The 15,870-nt window shown below is 41.3% G+C and overlaps 1 protein-coding gene across 3 annotated transcripts in view; it reads right to left on the bottom strand.

Annotated features, from left to right (window-relative positions):
• The window catches only part of mgat4c (mgat4 family member C), a 90,143-nt gene that overhangs the window by 32,255 nt on the left and 42,018 nt on the right, over nucleotides 1-15,870 (bottom strand). For 2 of the 3 annotated variants that reach the window (XM_086074684.1, XM_086074685.1), the window contains exon 4: nucleotides 12,531-12,593. The gene's annotated coding sequence lies outside the window, so the exon portion shown is untranslated. Of the gene's footprint in view, nucleotides 1-12,530; nucleotides 12,594-14,103; nucleotides 14,122-15,870 lie in introns of those variants that run through there. The other variant, XM_086074687.1, reaches the window with a different exon arrangement.

Below are 15,870 nucleotides of genomic sequence, written 5' to 3' on the forward strand. Positions count from 1 at the left end.
GCCTTCCGACGTTCCGCTTTCATCCGAAAAGCTTCATAACCCAGCGGGAGGGTCGCAGAGGTGCTCCTGCTGTTGTCTTTCCACCGCAAGTGGTGAGATTCTTGTTATTCGTTGCTGTAGCTGTGACAGTTAAATCCAGTTTTCCTGTGCATTTTTTTTTTCATGGATGAGAAAGTTGATCAAGTTGACTAGAGATCCTCTTTTTGAGCATTCAAAACAAATCATGGTTTGGCTCATTTTCGGTACATTGTAAGGGATCAACATTTACTGACATTTAGAGAGAAACGTGAGCAGACTTTCAAATAAACTAAATAAAATGCAATAATACAAATGTAATCATGTATGACAATAGCTGGACGCCACCTTTTGTTTTCACTTTGCGATCCTGCCGTTGCTTGTTGCAGTTGAAAAAAACAAAACAGGACATTATAGTACGGTAAATAGTAGAATAGTCAAATGACAATAGCTTAAAAAAAAAAATCAGGAAAGTTCAATCAAAAGTTGGATACTACCCGAGTATGATTTGTGGGTCGCCTTCAGCTCCTTTTACACAGACCAGCAATATTTAATTGATTTTTTGTAATCTTGAAATTGTGATTTTCTGGAAGTTCAAGTCCAAGAATGGCCAGTGGAACAGGAATAAAAACCCACTATTTCCTGCAGTGTGGGTTTATGTGGTTGATGGCTGACAGCAGGCTGCCTTTAGCGCAAATGCTAATGTTGTTACGTGCATCTCGGCGTGTGATCACAGCTTGTTGCGCTGGCGGTGTCGTCGAGGATGAAAGCGGTTTCGTCGCCGCGCACCCGCGCCGCCGTGAACGGGCTCGAGGTTGAGAGCCGGGATCAAAGGCGAGATAATCGACTGCAACGTTCCGCGCAAAAACCAGCACCCCCCCCCTCTGGGACGCAGAATTTCCATTAAGTGCAAACTTCCGCTTTTTGCCACGGGGTGGGGGTTGGCGGTGCCGAGCGATCGGAAAACGGCTGCCAGACTCTTGACCTCCCGGCGCGTTGCGGGCGGCTTGCCATTGCCTCCGACTGACTGTGACTGGTGATGCTGCGGGGCATTAATTGCAAGGTGGTTGACAACCTCTGAGCACCAGTAGAAGAAGAAGAAGATGTGTTTGCTGGTTGGAATAGTGTTAAGATTTTGGTTAGTGGGTTAGGGTAACGTTTGAGAATAGGCTTAATGGGTCAGGAGTTTTGGTTGTTTTTATTTTCAAAAAGTCAAGGTAACAGATTCAATTCAACATGTTTAGTTTAGCGTAGGACGGTGTATGAGGGAGGTGGTTTGTAGGTTAGTGGTTGGTTTGTGTTGGTGTTAAGATACCGGAATACATTGGTGTTTGGGGTTGTATGTTTGGGTTAGTTGGTTGGATTAGGATTAGGATTAGTGAGGGTTGTAGTTAGGGTTAATATGTTACGGTCGAAAAAAGGTTGGGATTTTTAGTTACTTTTTATTTAGTTTTGACTTTTTAAAAATTAAATTAGTTTTAGCTAGTTTTAGTTAAGCTTGAGTTTTTTTTTTAATACAAATACATAGCGTATTTGTTGAGTTATAAGATAAAAAAAAAAGGTTACCAAGTATTATGTAAAAAATGTATGTGCAGTAAACTACAATTCCCAAATGACTGTCCTTCCTTCTTCTGTATGGAGGTGCAGCAATACCAAAAATAAGTAGGGTTAAACATTCGCATTACCTTTAGGGTTAAGAGCAGCATTTGCGATGACAACACCCCCCCCCCCCAAAAAAAACCACAAACAAAACAAAAACAACAACAACAACAACACTTTGGTATGGATTGTCAACAAAGTTGGGTTAGGAAAATCTGCACCCGATTTTAAAAGACTCTCACAAAAGGTTTTTGCTTTTCATGATGGAGTTTGTTAGAAAACCAACGCAAAAAAAGAATGCATCAACATTCCCAATTAAATACAATGCTGTCCTGTCGGACCTAGTACCAGGTCTTTCGGATTCAACAGCTTTGAAGGGTTTCTTTCGTTACCCTGTTGTTTTGTTTCATAACAACCTGAGGATTTGCACTGGTAATGAAATGTTTAGACAACCCGGGAAATACATCATAGATGTGGATTGATAGTTAAAGTGGATCAACCACCTGCGAAACAGTTAATACGCGCATGTCTTCCGGTGAGCCGCCTGTTTACAAGAATCCCATTAGGCCCCGGCGAGGCTGGTCATCTTAACGCCGCCCCGGAGCTGCTCGTCTCGCATCCAATCTGCAATGGATCGCCGTTCTGTGAGAGTAATGAGAAGCCGTTTCTGCCACGGAGATTTCCTCAAAGACAGGCGGATTAGGGATTCACAGGAGCTTGTGCCAGATCGCAACCTCCCCTCAGCCTACCACCCTTCACTTCTCCACCAATCAATTCTAATTTCGCCTTCCGCGTCAATATCCCGCACACGACTCCCCCCCCGTCTTTCTCCTTTCCCACCAACCTTTTTAAACTCTGGGATGGGTTGATCTCACATTCTTGTGCTGATCCGCGGAGAAGCAACCCAAGCTGCGGCCTGATTGCTCCCAGAGTATAGAACTATAGCTATAGAACTCAGCTCCTCACAATTTTTTCAGGAGAACCAGTACAACAGTTTGGATTCTTGTGCTGTTTTCATAATGCCACAAGATGGCGCCCAATCGCACTGCTCCTAAAGTGTCATGTTAGCTAAGGAGTAGCTAGCATTAGCGACTGACTGATAGGTAGCCAGCTTGACACTGAACAGCAGTTCAGCTTCAAGAAAACAAGTGAGTCGTGATTGGTCGTTATCTGAGCAACTGTGATGTCATCTTCAGTCGGCAGCAAGTGGCAAAATGGCCGCCCCATGAGATGGATTTGAAAGAATGTGTTTAGACTAGTATTTATTGTCAAGAAAACTTTTGGGGTGACTTCCCCCTTAAAATGTCAAAGATCATAAAGAAAGTGATTGTATTTTTACTTCCAAAAATAAACTGTCAAAGAATAATCAGCATAGCATCAACACTTCTGCATCAATGATGTACACGATAAAAAAGCCTGTTACATAAAAGCAAGCATAAAAACCCCTTCACATGAGGCTTATTAGCTAGCTGGGGGTTCACTGCATATCTGTATTCACAACGTCACTGTATGGCCACGTTATATACTGTAAATACAATCTGATCTTCATAATATGTGTCGATTTTCAATTGCATTTTCATAGCAAATACAATCTGACACTCAGCGCCACGTGATCCGCATGGCCGCTGAAAAGGGGAAAGCGGCGGCGATTAGCCGCATTGTGCTAAACTCCTCCACGCAGAGCATCTGATCGGAAGCGGCGCGCGCTCGGCTCAGAGGTGATCCACGAAAGCCCGGCATGTAATTATGAACCCGCGCCAGGCAATTTTCTAGTTGCCGACTCCGAAACTGCAGCGGGGAAATGACACAAAAGCGTCAGAGCACAATTCTGTAATGACGGGAGTCATGCCGCTCCGCGCGTGAGTCGTAATGCGCCTTAATGCGCCATTTTACCCCTCAAAACACGCTGCTAATGGACTGACACTGACTTAGAGAAGAAGATGGATGGCTTGTACGTTGGCTGATGATGATGACTGTGTTTATGGTATTTTGTGATTCCACGCATCGATGCAGCAAATTATGACACGCTTTGTTTTCACTTTGCTTATCCGAGCTTGACCTGTTAGGCTATCGGTTGTTTTCTATTTAGGAAAGGGCAACTCCAATAGATGAATGCCGTTTTCGATTACCTTGGTCTTACTGCCAGACGTAACTTATGACAAAAAAGAAAAGTACTGTCAAAATAGGATTTCTAAAATAAAATTAAATGTTTTCTTTTTCAGAAAGTGCAACATATGTAGATGGATGGATCTTTTTTTTTCTTTTTTTTTTATACGGCTGTGTTTTACTAACATGGCTTGTTGTTTAACAACATGCTAACAGTAAAAAAAAATAACTAAAAAAAAAACTCAAATCAAGTCAAATAATGTATAACCGTTTAAATCTCTTCTTTTTAGGAAACTGTAGCATCAGTAGTTGGATGCTAGTCCTTGTACTTATCTTAGCATGATCTTTTATACTCACTAAACAGCAAAATTGTAGCAGTAAATTTTAATAAACAGTAAAATGGTAAATAATAGCTTTAGTCTTTTCTTTTTAGGAAAGTGCAACATCAATAGTTGGACGCTACTGCTTCTTCTCACTGGGCTATATGGTCTGATATGAAAAAAAAAAAACTGCAACCAACCAGTAAATGATCAGATATAATAAAATACGCTCAAATGTAGTCAGATAAAATAGAACAGTTAAAATGTTTTCTTTTTAAGAAAGTGAATATCAACATTTGGCCCAAAAAAGTGAATCACTGCTATTTGTGATGGATACAAGAGCCCTACTACAAAAATTGAAAATCGATGAGTAAATGACACCCCATCCAAAGGGTTTTGAATTTCCTATAGATTCCACGAGATACAAAGTACTTAAAAAAATGCCAATCGCAAATGTCAAGTTTTACTGCCAACTATAAAATGAAGCTACCAGGCCACACATTTTGTCCTGACATTGTAGAATTCCAGCACACACACGGGCGCCGTCCCGCCTCAGTGGGATGCGGTGGTCCCTTCGCAGCTTCACGCTTGACCCCCCCGAACCCCCCCACAAGCATCACGCCAGCTTGAGCTCGGAATCCAGTGTGCTTTGATGTCACCTGTGTCACTGGAGCAATTTTGCCTGCCTGCGCAAATCAGGTAGCTCCACTTTGTAACATTGTCACAATCATACGTTCACACTGCAAATAGGACATTCCTTATTTCTATATGCAAGCTCTACCACGTGACCTCATTCACACAGAAATGGGTCAGCAGTTTGATGTATTTATACTTATTGCTATATTCATACATGCGCTATATCATCACAGTTTGATGACAACCATCTATGTCCAATTATCTACAGCATTCCCATAGGAAATAATGGAATTAAAGCTGCTCAAGGGTAAAACTAACTATAAATAATAAAACGGAACTGTAGTGCAATTCAGGCATGTGGAAAACAAAGTAAACCACTGTTAATATAAGAAAAATAATAATAAATGGTCGAGCTTTAAAGTTGAGAGAAACTATGTAAAGTATTACTTACTTGTAGAAGTATAGCACTAAACTGCTCATTTCAGTTTTTTGATTTTTAGGGGCGTGGCAAACACATGGCGTAGTGACACATTAGGGCCCCGGCAAGAACTTGAGCACCTTTATTGGCATCAACGGTCATCTGGCACATTTGCAATGAGCAATCAGCAAGCTAGCTATGCCGACATCACGAAAATACATCTTTCCTTCGGGTAGTTCGACGGTGCGGCCAATTTAGAGTGCCACGTTGTTTGCCATGAGTGCATGCATGCCACGCAAAGAGAGAGATGAGAAAGCGAGAAGGGGAACAAAAACACTTGGGACGACCAGGGCATCGGGCTGGCGTGGCCAATTTAGAGTGCCTTGTTGTTGCAGCGTGGAAGAGCCCCTTGATGACCTGGCGGGATACAGTATATTCCAGTCATAAATTTGCCGTTTTGGGTTATTAAAGCGGAAGTCAACCTTAAACATTTCTTGACAATAATATGTTATATGTGACCTCATTAGTCTAAACATGACATTCTGATTAATATTACATTTGTGGAATATTATGAAGAAATCCAGTCATTTTTATCCATCTCAGGGGGCGGCCATTTTGCCACTCTCTGACGCAATATTAACCAGAATACTGTACTTATACTAGTGGGGCTGCATAAAACATATTATTGTCAAGATTTTTTTTTTTAGGTTAACTTTCTCTTTAACTGTCTCCTCTGAAGTGTAAAATTTATTTTCACTTGACAGGGACGTTCACTTGTTTGGTGTTCCCGAAAACCGAGTCATGGTGTGCACCAAACTAGAAAATCCAGATTTGCTCGTGCGTACCAGGCTTCACGTTTGAATGTCCACGAGGGTTCACTTAGTTTTTCGAGCCAGCACTTTGAAGGAAATGACAGGAGCTGGCTCTTGATTGGGAGACCATTGGTTGTCTTGTGCTTTTCTGTTCAAGCCGCATGTGATTGGTCAACATGTGTGATCGCGTCTAAGCAGCATTCACACTAAGCAGAAGAGTGAAAGAGGGAGGTTAAACACATGCAGCATTTTCAGAATTGTGTATATTTTAAAGTTACTAAATAGTTTGATCAGCTCTTCACTTGTCTGTTGCACACAAACTAACTGGAATATCTAGTATGCACCAGTGAGCGCTACAACTACAAACACCCCCTGAGACGAGATGGTATCCGGTTCGCGCCCGCGTGTGTTACCGATCGAAGCGAAGCAAGCAAAGTGTGGTCGTATTAAAGCGGACGAAAGGGCGCCGGGCTTCTTAATGTCACCGTGTGTTTCCAGAGCACTGATTCAGCTGCTTGTGGAGATGTACAGCGCTAACCTTTACAGATTACACTGACATTAAACGCTGCATATGGCAAGCGCGAGCGAGGGAGGAGGAGGGGGGCGGGTTGCCGGGAAGTGGGCGACGTCCTCTCGTCACCTCTATCAGCACAAGTAATTACAACACCTCAGAAGGGGCTCTCATACCTGCTCGGGGGGGGGGGGGGGGGGGTCAAGATACACGCCCCCTCCCCTCCTCAGAACGAGGAGACAATTATCTTTTCACGTTCGGGAGGAATAGCTGAGGGACCTCCCGTCCTCCATTTACGGTGTCTTTGTAGCGACGCCACACAAGGGGGCCAAAGAGACGGCGGATTCTTGAGTAGAGCCAAGCCCGGCTACTTGCGAATATTTCTGTCCAACATAGCAAATGATTTGTGAATTGTAAGCATTGTAATATTTGTAAAGTAGTTGTGCCTAGTGGAGTGACATCGAAAAAGAGAAAAATGAAACTAAACTAAATCTCATCAAAATCAACAACAAAAACACAGATCATGACAAGCATCCATTTTTCCTGACTTTTGTTATTTGAGGGTCAATAATGTGTTCACTGTACGTTTTTTGTTTTGTTTTTCCACAGCCGATGCAGAGCAGAGCAAATATGTATGTTAATCACTCACGCACACACACAGAATACAACGATGATGATGATGATGATGATGCGTTCACGGTCGGCTACCTTCAATTCCCACATTGTTCCGATTCTCATCACGTTGTTTACTCGAGATAAAAAGGGCGTAGAGGACATCCTTCTTCGGCAAAAAGAAAAGAAAAAAAAACACACAAACAAAACAAACCTTGTGTTTATTTACTCACTTGCCCTGATAACAAAGTTTGCTCGCGCGGGTATGCATCAGTGTTCCTCTTTTCGGTGCAGCAGACGAGGGAACCCAAGTGCGAGGCAAACAAGCGATCCCTGGTGTGCCATAAATGAGTGAGCCCCGCGGCGCACCGAACAAATGAATCCTGGTGCTCACCAAATAAGAGAACTCTGGACGTTCTTGTTTGGTGCACACCTCGCCTCGCAGACAGCTGGAATTGGAAACCGTAAAACTCGAACAGCAATTCGTGTAACACAACTGCAGGGATGTGACTCACTATAGTATACAGCAACAGTACATCATTTTTTTTTTAATCAGCAGGAGGGAATTCTTTACAATAATGGAGCACAGGGTTACAAATTAGGGGTGTCCAAACCCTGTGCTTGAGGGTCCCTATCATGCAATTCATGTTTCCCTCCTCCAACACACCTGATTCAAATGATCAAGACCATTATCAGGCTTTTACAGAACATGTTGATGAGGTGATCATTTTAAACAGGTGTGTTGGAGGAGGGAAACATCAAAAACATACATCCTCAAGGACTAGTTGCTTACTTTTCTTTTAGTTTTCCCTCCTCCAACACACTTGATTTAATGAGCAGGATTGTTGTCAGGCTTCTGCAGAACTCTTTGATGAGCTGATCATTTGAAACAGGTGTGTTGGAGGAGGTTGGTTACCCCTGTTTTAGATGTTTCGCGCCTCAAACACACCTGATTAAAATGATCAGGATTGCTGTCAGGCTTCTACAAAACTCTTTGATGAGCTGATCATTTGAAACAGGTGTGTTGGAGGAGGGAAACATCTAAAACATGCACGATAGGGGCCCTCAAGGACCCCAGTTGGTTACCCCTGTTTTAGATGTTTCTCTCTAACACACCTGATTCAAATGATCAAGATCATTAAAAGGCTTCTACAGACCTTGCTGATGAGCTGATCATTTGAATCAGGTGTGTTGGAGCAGGGAACCACCTAAAACATGCAGGATAGTGGCCGTCGGGGACCAGATTGGGACAACCCTGTGTTACATGGCTTGTCGCAAGAGTTATGTAAGATTTAACTGTCTGTGAGACCATAAAGGTTTCTGCGGTTTGTGATTGGTTGAGTGAGTCGAGGGTGTGGCCAGTGAAAAGAAGGAGAGGATTGCAAGTGTGTGTGTGTGTGTGTGCCTGGCTGTCTGCGGAATGAAGGCTGATAGTTGAGAGAAAAGCTACTTGGATGCTGTCTGCCAACATGAACCGTTCATTTTTAGAAACAAGATGTTATTGATCGACCACTGCTTGTCTTTGTTTGATTGTCTAAGCAGACGCTACAGTATATTGTCTGTCTTTTCACTGTTGTTGGAAGGCGTTTGATGAATTCGCTGGTGTGAGGATTTAAGGCAGCTTGTCAGCAAGCATTTCAGATGGGCATGCATTTATAATATCTGAAGATAGACTTGCATATTTTGCAAGTGACAGTGCTAATGATCTCATTTGAGTCAAATATTTCCATACACTTGAGGCACCGCTGCTGGTCTGCCGTCGCCACCTGTTGACTTCAGCGAGATGTCCGGGCTATTCATGCCAAAATACGAGATTGGAAATTAATCGATCTCAAGCTTTTAACCCTTTTCACACTGCATTTATCAGGAGTGCCGTTCTCGAGCCCATCCGTTTATTTGCAAGCAACTGCATGATTAAAGTATCCAAGTTTCTGCTGCTCGAACCCGCATCCTTCTTCTTGAAATAAGTCAAGCCAGGGCGGGCTAACAAGCGGAAAAATCTCACTTTTTACTTCCTGTTAGGCTGTTATGACAGTCAGCACTTCCAAATATGGGCATGCTGGCAATCGATCATTTTGCATTGCGGCATGACTCTTTGACCAGAGGTGGGCACGTCAATTCATTTTGAGCGTCCGTCATTCGGCAATCCGCAACAGTTGGGACACCCTTCCGTCATCCTCAATATTTCAAGCCGAACTGTCAGTCATCAATTTATTGACGGATTGACGATTACATTGACGGACGAAACTCACCTTCCGTCAATGCTTAGTTCGTCCACTTTCGAAGTATCGTCAACAAAATGGGCGTTTGTCATTGATTGGATTGACGGAATGCCCACCTCTTTGTTTGACACTGAGCAAGTGCAGTGTGAAAAGGGCTTGCAAAATGGTAAAATCGACTAGACAATTTAAAATCCTGGTGGTGCCCATCAGGATTTATTAATTTGGTGAGCATCAGTTGGCCCATATTGATCAATTTGTTGCGCAGTTTGCCGTTTACTTGTCTGGTGCCGCCTCCACCACTTTCTTTTCATTTACGTTTCATATAGATTGCATCTCTGTTGATCTCATTTATCAAGGACCGTTATCAATGAACTACCGGCTTAAAGAAAAAGAACTCCACTCAATTAGCACCCTGTTTGCACCCAGCATCCATCAGGCCCTGATAACTGCTACTGAAAAAAATGTTGCGCTATGGCCCGAGCGCTAGCAAGAGCAATTAGGTGCGAGGATGCGTGGCTAACAGCTGCTGATGAACGAGGAGTGGCGTGCGTTGACGGCCTTGTAAAAACACGACCAGCTGCTCGTCCCGAGAGGAGCTGTGCTTGCTTATTAGCGGGAGGAAAGCGTTGGCGTGATGACAAGGGCCTACGTGGCGTTTGTGTTTGTTTGCCGTCTTGCCGCCACTCCGCAGGGGCGGCGGCAGCGGCGTTTTTCCAGAGAGTCGCAAATTGGCAATCGCCGCGCTCCAGGACGTTCTTTTCTTTGGCGAGCTCGGGAGATGAGGTCAAGGCCCCATCTTACTGCTGGAGAGAGTGTTATGATGTTGCTCCTTTAGAGCTCGTTCACTGTTTTTACTGGCCCACGGGGGAGGAAGTATAATGTAAACCAAGGGTGGGCAAGCTTCTGTTGTTAAGGGCCACAATTGTTTTTCTTTTCTTTTCAAATTAGACAGATGGGCCGTATCATTTGCAATAGGTAAAAAAAAAAAAAAAAAAGTCATAAAACTAGGGCTGCACCAATACTACTTTTACACAATACTACTACTTTACATTTGAATAATCGCAAATACCGAGAGCTGATACTTAACTAACCATTTTCACTGAAGCAACCCACCTCGCTCTCGGCTCTTTTACTGGATTTTGACTGATTTTGCAAGGCCCACAGAATATTGTGTTCTATTGCTATAAAAACAGAAAGATTAGAGTCTCTTCTTTCATCAAGGACATTTTGCAGCAATTAGCACTAAAATATAGCTAAGTTTCATCATTATTCACTTTCCTGTTGAAAACACTAGGGAGAAGAGCTTTTTTGCAACATGGCCATGGTTGATCTCTGCTGCCACCTGCTGGCCGTTTTTTGTAATAACTACCATTGCTTTAAGCGACCTCTTCGGGTCACAGGCTGCATCAAAGCCTTCTGTATGCTCTAGCATAAAAAAGAAAATTTTTTTTTTTATAAATAAGTTAAATAAGCCTTTTTTTGTATCTGATAAAAGGTCAATCTAAAACCATTTTAAGTTATAAGTTTATAAGAGATGCTGCTGACCATGGGAACCTTCTGATCCTTTTGTTTTTGTTCAACATTAAAACAAATAAATGTGAAAGTTTAAGATTTTAGGTATGTTTAAATATTTACTGTAGAAAACTATAGAGAGCTATAATATTTACTTGTTTAAGATTCCATTAAACTTTTTAAGACGTACTGATAACCTTGGGAGCTTCCCTGAACATTTTGTTAGAAATTTAAAATGAAGTTTATATCTACATTTTGAAAAGTTTGAAAAATTGTTCAATAAACACGTTTTAAGACATTACAACAAAGTCAAGATTGGCATTTGTATTTTAAAAATGTTTGACGCCAGTACTTTTTGCCCTTTTTACAGAAATAACGGCTCCAAATATCGGTTATCGGCTTCCTTGACTACTAATAATCGGCATCGGTATCGGCCCTGAAAAATACATATCGGTCTATCTCTACTATATGCATGGGTCAAGACCACATGCAACAGACCAAAACCACCTGAAAAGAACAATAAACTACTTTCAGATAACCAAGGACCAAAACCACCCCCGAAGAAACACCGCCAAAGACCGCTTGCAATGGACCAAGGACCCAAATCACCAGAAACAGACCAAGAACCCAAACTAATTCATGCAATAGAACAAAGTCCCAAATCACCTGAAATGCAATTACGTACAGTTACTACATACAAAGATAACATCACATGCTGCGTTACCCAGCCTCAAGAGCGTTTCGGTGCATTTCCAGTCTCGATGCTCATCTGAAAAGCATCTCCAGCAGAATGTGTTTAAGTGAATCTTTAATCAGCTTCAGTCTTTCAAGTCCCGCGCCATCACCAAATGTCGAGGGCCTGCTTGACTGGAGTGTGCCACTCCACACGGGGCTTGACTACCATTTAAAAGCTGAAAAAAGGCAGTTCGCGGAAATTACAATGTGCGCTTTAACAAGTACAATAACATGAATACAGTATCGGAGCTCTCAGGTTGACACGCTAATGTTACAGGCGGCGTTCTCACAAACTGAATCGCTCTAATCACTATTATTGTAGTCTTTAACATACACGTTATTTTTCCGGTTAGGGTTAACAGTGGTAAGGATTAATGTTAGGGTCGGTCATGGTAGTTAAGTAACAACTGTCATGGCGCGCCTATTGTCTGGGTTTGGTCAAGCTGAACCCTAAGGCACTGTGATGTCATCTTCAGTTGACAGCAAGTAGCAAAATGGCCGCCCTGCGGATACAAATGGGGAGATTTTGCTGCTTGTTACATATTATACAAACGCAATATTAATCAGAATGCCATGTTTAGATTAGTGGGTGGCATAGAACACACATTTCTGACTGATGTTAACAAGTAGCTTTGCACCAGCACAATTATTTAGCAGATGCACACAAGCCACGAAACATTAATTCAGAGACTCCTCAGGGTTTTTGCGGCTCACCACAACACTTTACTCAAACACGTGCGCTATTTGTCCACGAAACACACACCGCGCACAGTCGCACACACACATGCGCAGTACGAAAAGTAATAACGCCAGCAAAGTGCAAGTGTTGCTGGTCAATATTTCCTCTGGCAGATAAAGCCTGTGGGCAGCAGCCAGCCAGCCAACACAAACACTTTTTTTTTACACTTTCAATCTGTCACAGGGTGTGAATTCAACACCAGGAGGAATCTACTAATGCTCGTCTGGCTCAGATATCCATTTTTTTGCGGGGGGGGGGGGGGGGGGGGGGTAATCATCACCAAAAACTCCTACCGTAGTCTCAGGCGTGCTTGTGGACTGTCAGGCAGACTCAAAGCAGGACGTTGTCAGCAGCTCCTGAGAAGCAAAGAGATGCTAATGACATACAGGCAGACGACAACTTCTCACACGCGGCCACATAGTACACATCCCCATAGCGAAAACAACACTAATGACAAAGGAATGTCGTGTTGAAAAAGAAAAAGTTGTGGTTGCGTTGGCTGACTAAAGTGTATTTTAAAGGTGGTGTGTTGTAACCATGCTAGTTGGCTAAAGGTGGTGATATATTTTAAATTGAGGGGCACGGTGGATATGCTAGCCCGCTAAAGTTAAACCTAACTGTTGTTAAAAATAAAAAAATAAAATAATAGTTGAGCTGTGGTCGTATTAGTCGGCTAACCCAATGCTAACTGTGCATGTATAATAAAGTGTGTACATTGGCAATGTTAGGTGGCTTAATCTAAGGTTGTACATTAAAAGAGAGGTGCACTGTATTTGTGCTACCTGGATATAGCCAAAGATGTTGATAGAGAATGTGAAGGAACAAAACTGCCAACATTTAAAATAAATAAATGACTAAAAGTGAAAATAAAAACGGATATAAAAGAATACAATTCAAAAATTATATTATTATATATATATATATATATATATATATATATATATATATATATATATATATATATATATATATATATATATATATATATATATATATATATATATATTGTATGTGTGAAGTGCCTTGCCCAAGGACACAACGACATTGAGCCGACCTACACCCTGAGCCACAGCCGCCACAAAATTTATCAAAAATTAAATACAAATGTATTTAATTATGTATATATATATTTTGTTTTCATTTCCATTTATTTTTATTTTTGGGGATATTTTTTAGTTTTTATATCAGTTTTTATTTTCACTTTTAGTCACTTATTTAGTCTTTTTTATTTTTTTTATTTTGAAAGTTTTGGTCCTTCATAAGAGACGTGCTGTGGTCTTGTTAGCTGGCTACTGCTAACGCTGACTGTATGTAAAATAGTGGTGCATGTGTCTGTTAGCTGGCTAACGCTAATAAAGTATGTAATTTAATGTGTGTTTTAAATTGCTTGAAAACAATTTATGACCACTTTTTTTTTTTTACATTAAACAATATATTAACACATTGATATAAATGTGTGCTAGCTAAAGCTACCGTTAACTGTGTATGTGATTGTGAAATAAAGCTAACTGTATGCAGAAAAATAGGAGTGTGCTGTAGTTGTGCTAGCTGGTTAAAGCTAACACAGATGGTGGACATAAAAATAAAGGTGATCTGTGGTTGTGCTAAGAGGTGACAGCTACCGAAAACTGTGTATATTAAATAGATGTAGAGCAGACAACAACACCAATGCTCCATCGCACAAATTCGCATTTTATATATTTGAACTGCTCTCCAGCCACCTGCATCATCACCCCAACAGAAAGGCCGCCCTTCTCCACGCCATTATTAGCATCGGCCGGCGGTGGATAAGAGCACACAGCGGCGGATAATAGGCTATCCTTTCCCGCGGCGCTATCACCGCCACACACACACGCCTTCCATTACCATAACACTCAGAGCCGTAATAAGCCAGGAGAGGCTTCCAGTCGTGACGGCCGCTGTGCGGCGGGAGGTCAGCGGCGTCAAGGATGTTTGCTAGCGCGCAGCTAATTGCGAGAAATCAGGACGCCGCAGCAGCAGCAGCAGCAGTAGCAGCAGCACTCCTTCATTTTTCTTTCTCTGTGTGGTCAGTCTGTTGCTGGCCCGCTTTGGAGTGAAACAAAACTGAGGCCAACTCTGGAAAATGCAAGGTTCAAGTGTGGGTCCTGCTATTGGAGATAAAGACATTGGAATTGGAATGGATTTGGCATATTATAACTCATCGTACTCAGTGTGAATCATTAATGATAAATGGAATTAGCCTCACTTATAGAGTGTTTTATAAAAACAAACACAACTGTAAAAAAAAAAGCGCTGTATATAGGATTGATCATAAAACAAGCACAATAATAATAACTAGAGTAAGTGCAATTTCTGCAGAAATTGCGTGGGAATGCTAAATGCTAATAGCTGAATGGTAAGCCGAATGCTAATAGAGGAATGCTAAGCTAAATGCTTAGGAAGTAAATTGAAAGATAAAGTATGAGAAAATTACCGAATATTAATTGTAGTTGAAAGATAAATAAATAAAAAAGAACACCAACCCTCCATTCATTTAAGTGGAAATGTGGAACTATTGACATCCAATAGAAAAATGCAAAACAAAAACAAAAAATCACTCAATAGCGCCACCTAGGCATGTAATACCCTCCACTCATAATTGCCATGGATACATTATCAATGTACAGTCGTAGGTGGGATTTGAACCTGTGACTGTACTGTAAGTAATGTGAAATCAGACAATAAATACCCTGGAAGGCATGAATTTTTGAAGCAAGTTGAAATTTGAACGGTGTAAATCGGAAGTATCATGCGGGAGTTGTTAAAAAAGTTGTTTATTGACAACCTGTAGGCTATTTAACGTTGAACCTTTCTTTAATTTGCTACTAGGTACAACTGGGATGTTAGTCTGGGCAAGTTAAAACATATCATATCGTATTTAATCATTATTCAAGTTATTGTATCATATTGTCCTTGGAGTGACTCTGATTGCAAATGGAAAAACTTAACTTTTTGTATTGTATCGTATTTGGAGTGAATCACGATCATATTTCAATGAACCTGGAGTTAATTGTATTACAGTGTGGTTTAACGCATCATACTGTACATGGTGTGAATATGAATCATCGTAATTGGAGTGAAGCGTATCGTATTGTAATGTCTCACATGATAATTCGAGTTAATGATATCATTGTGATACATAAAGCGATTCGCATTTCGTAATTGGAGTGGATGGTATCAAATCTCATTTTACTTTGAGGTACTGTAAACATGTCGTATTGTAATGGAGTGTGTTGCATTGTAATCGGAGATCAATGTATCATTTGTCACATTGTATTATAGAGCGTGACGGATTGTGATTTGAGTGAATCACATCAAATTGCGTTGTACTTCAGCAAATAGTATCGCAATTGAAGTTAAACATATCAAACACATCACATCTCATGAAACATATGGTATCGTATTATATGAGTGAATCGTTCTACACATCCAAAGAAAAGTATATTTGGTATTAGGGGTGTTAGAAAAAATAGATTCGGCAATATATTGCGACATTACAGCACGAAATTCTCGAATCGATTCGATATGCGGCTGAATCGATTTTTAAACATACATTTTTTATGGAAATATTCACCAAAAAACGTCTTACTTAGGGTTAGGATTCACACATTA

The sequence above is a fragment of the Leptonotus elevatus genome, chromosome 4 (genome assembly GCF_054856555.1).
Source record: "Leptonotus elevatus isolate MCC_2025b chromosome 4, RoL_Lele_1.0, whole genome shotgun sequence".
NCBI lineage: Eukaryota > Metazoa > Chordata > Actinopteri > Syngnathiformes > Syngnathidae > Leptonotus > Leptonotus elevatus.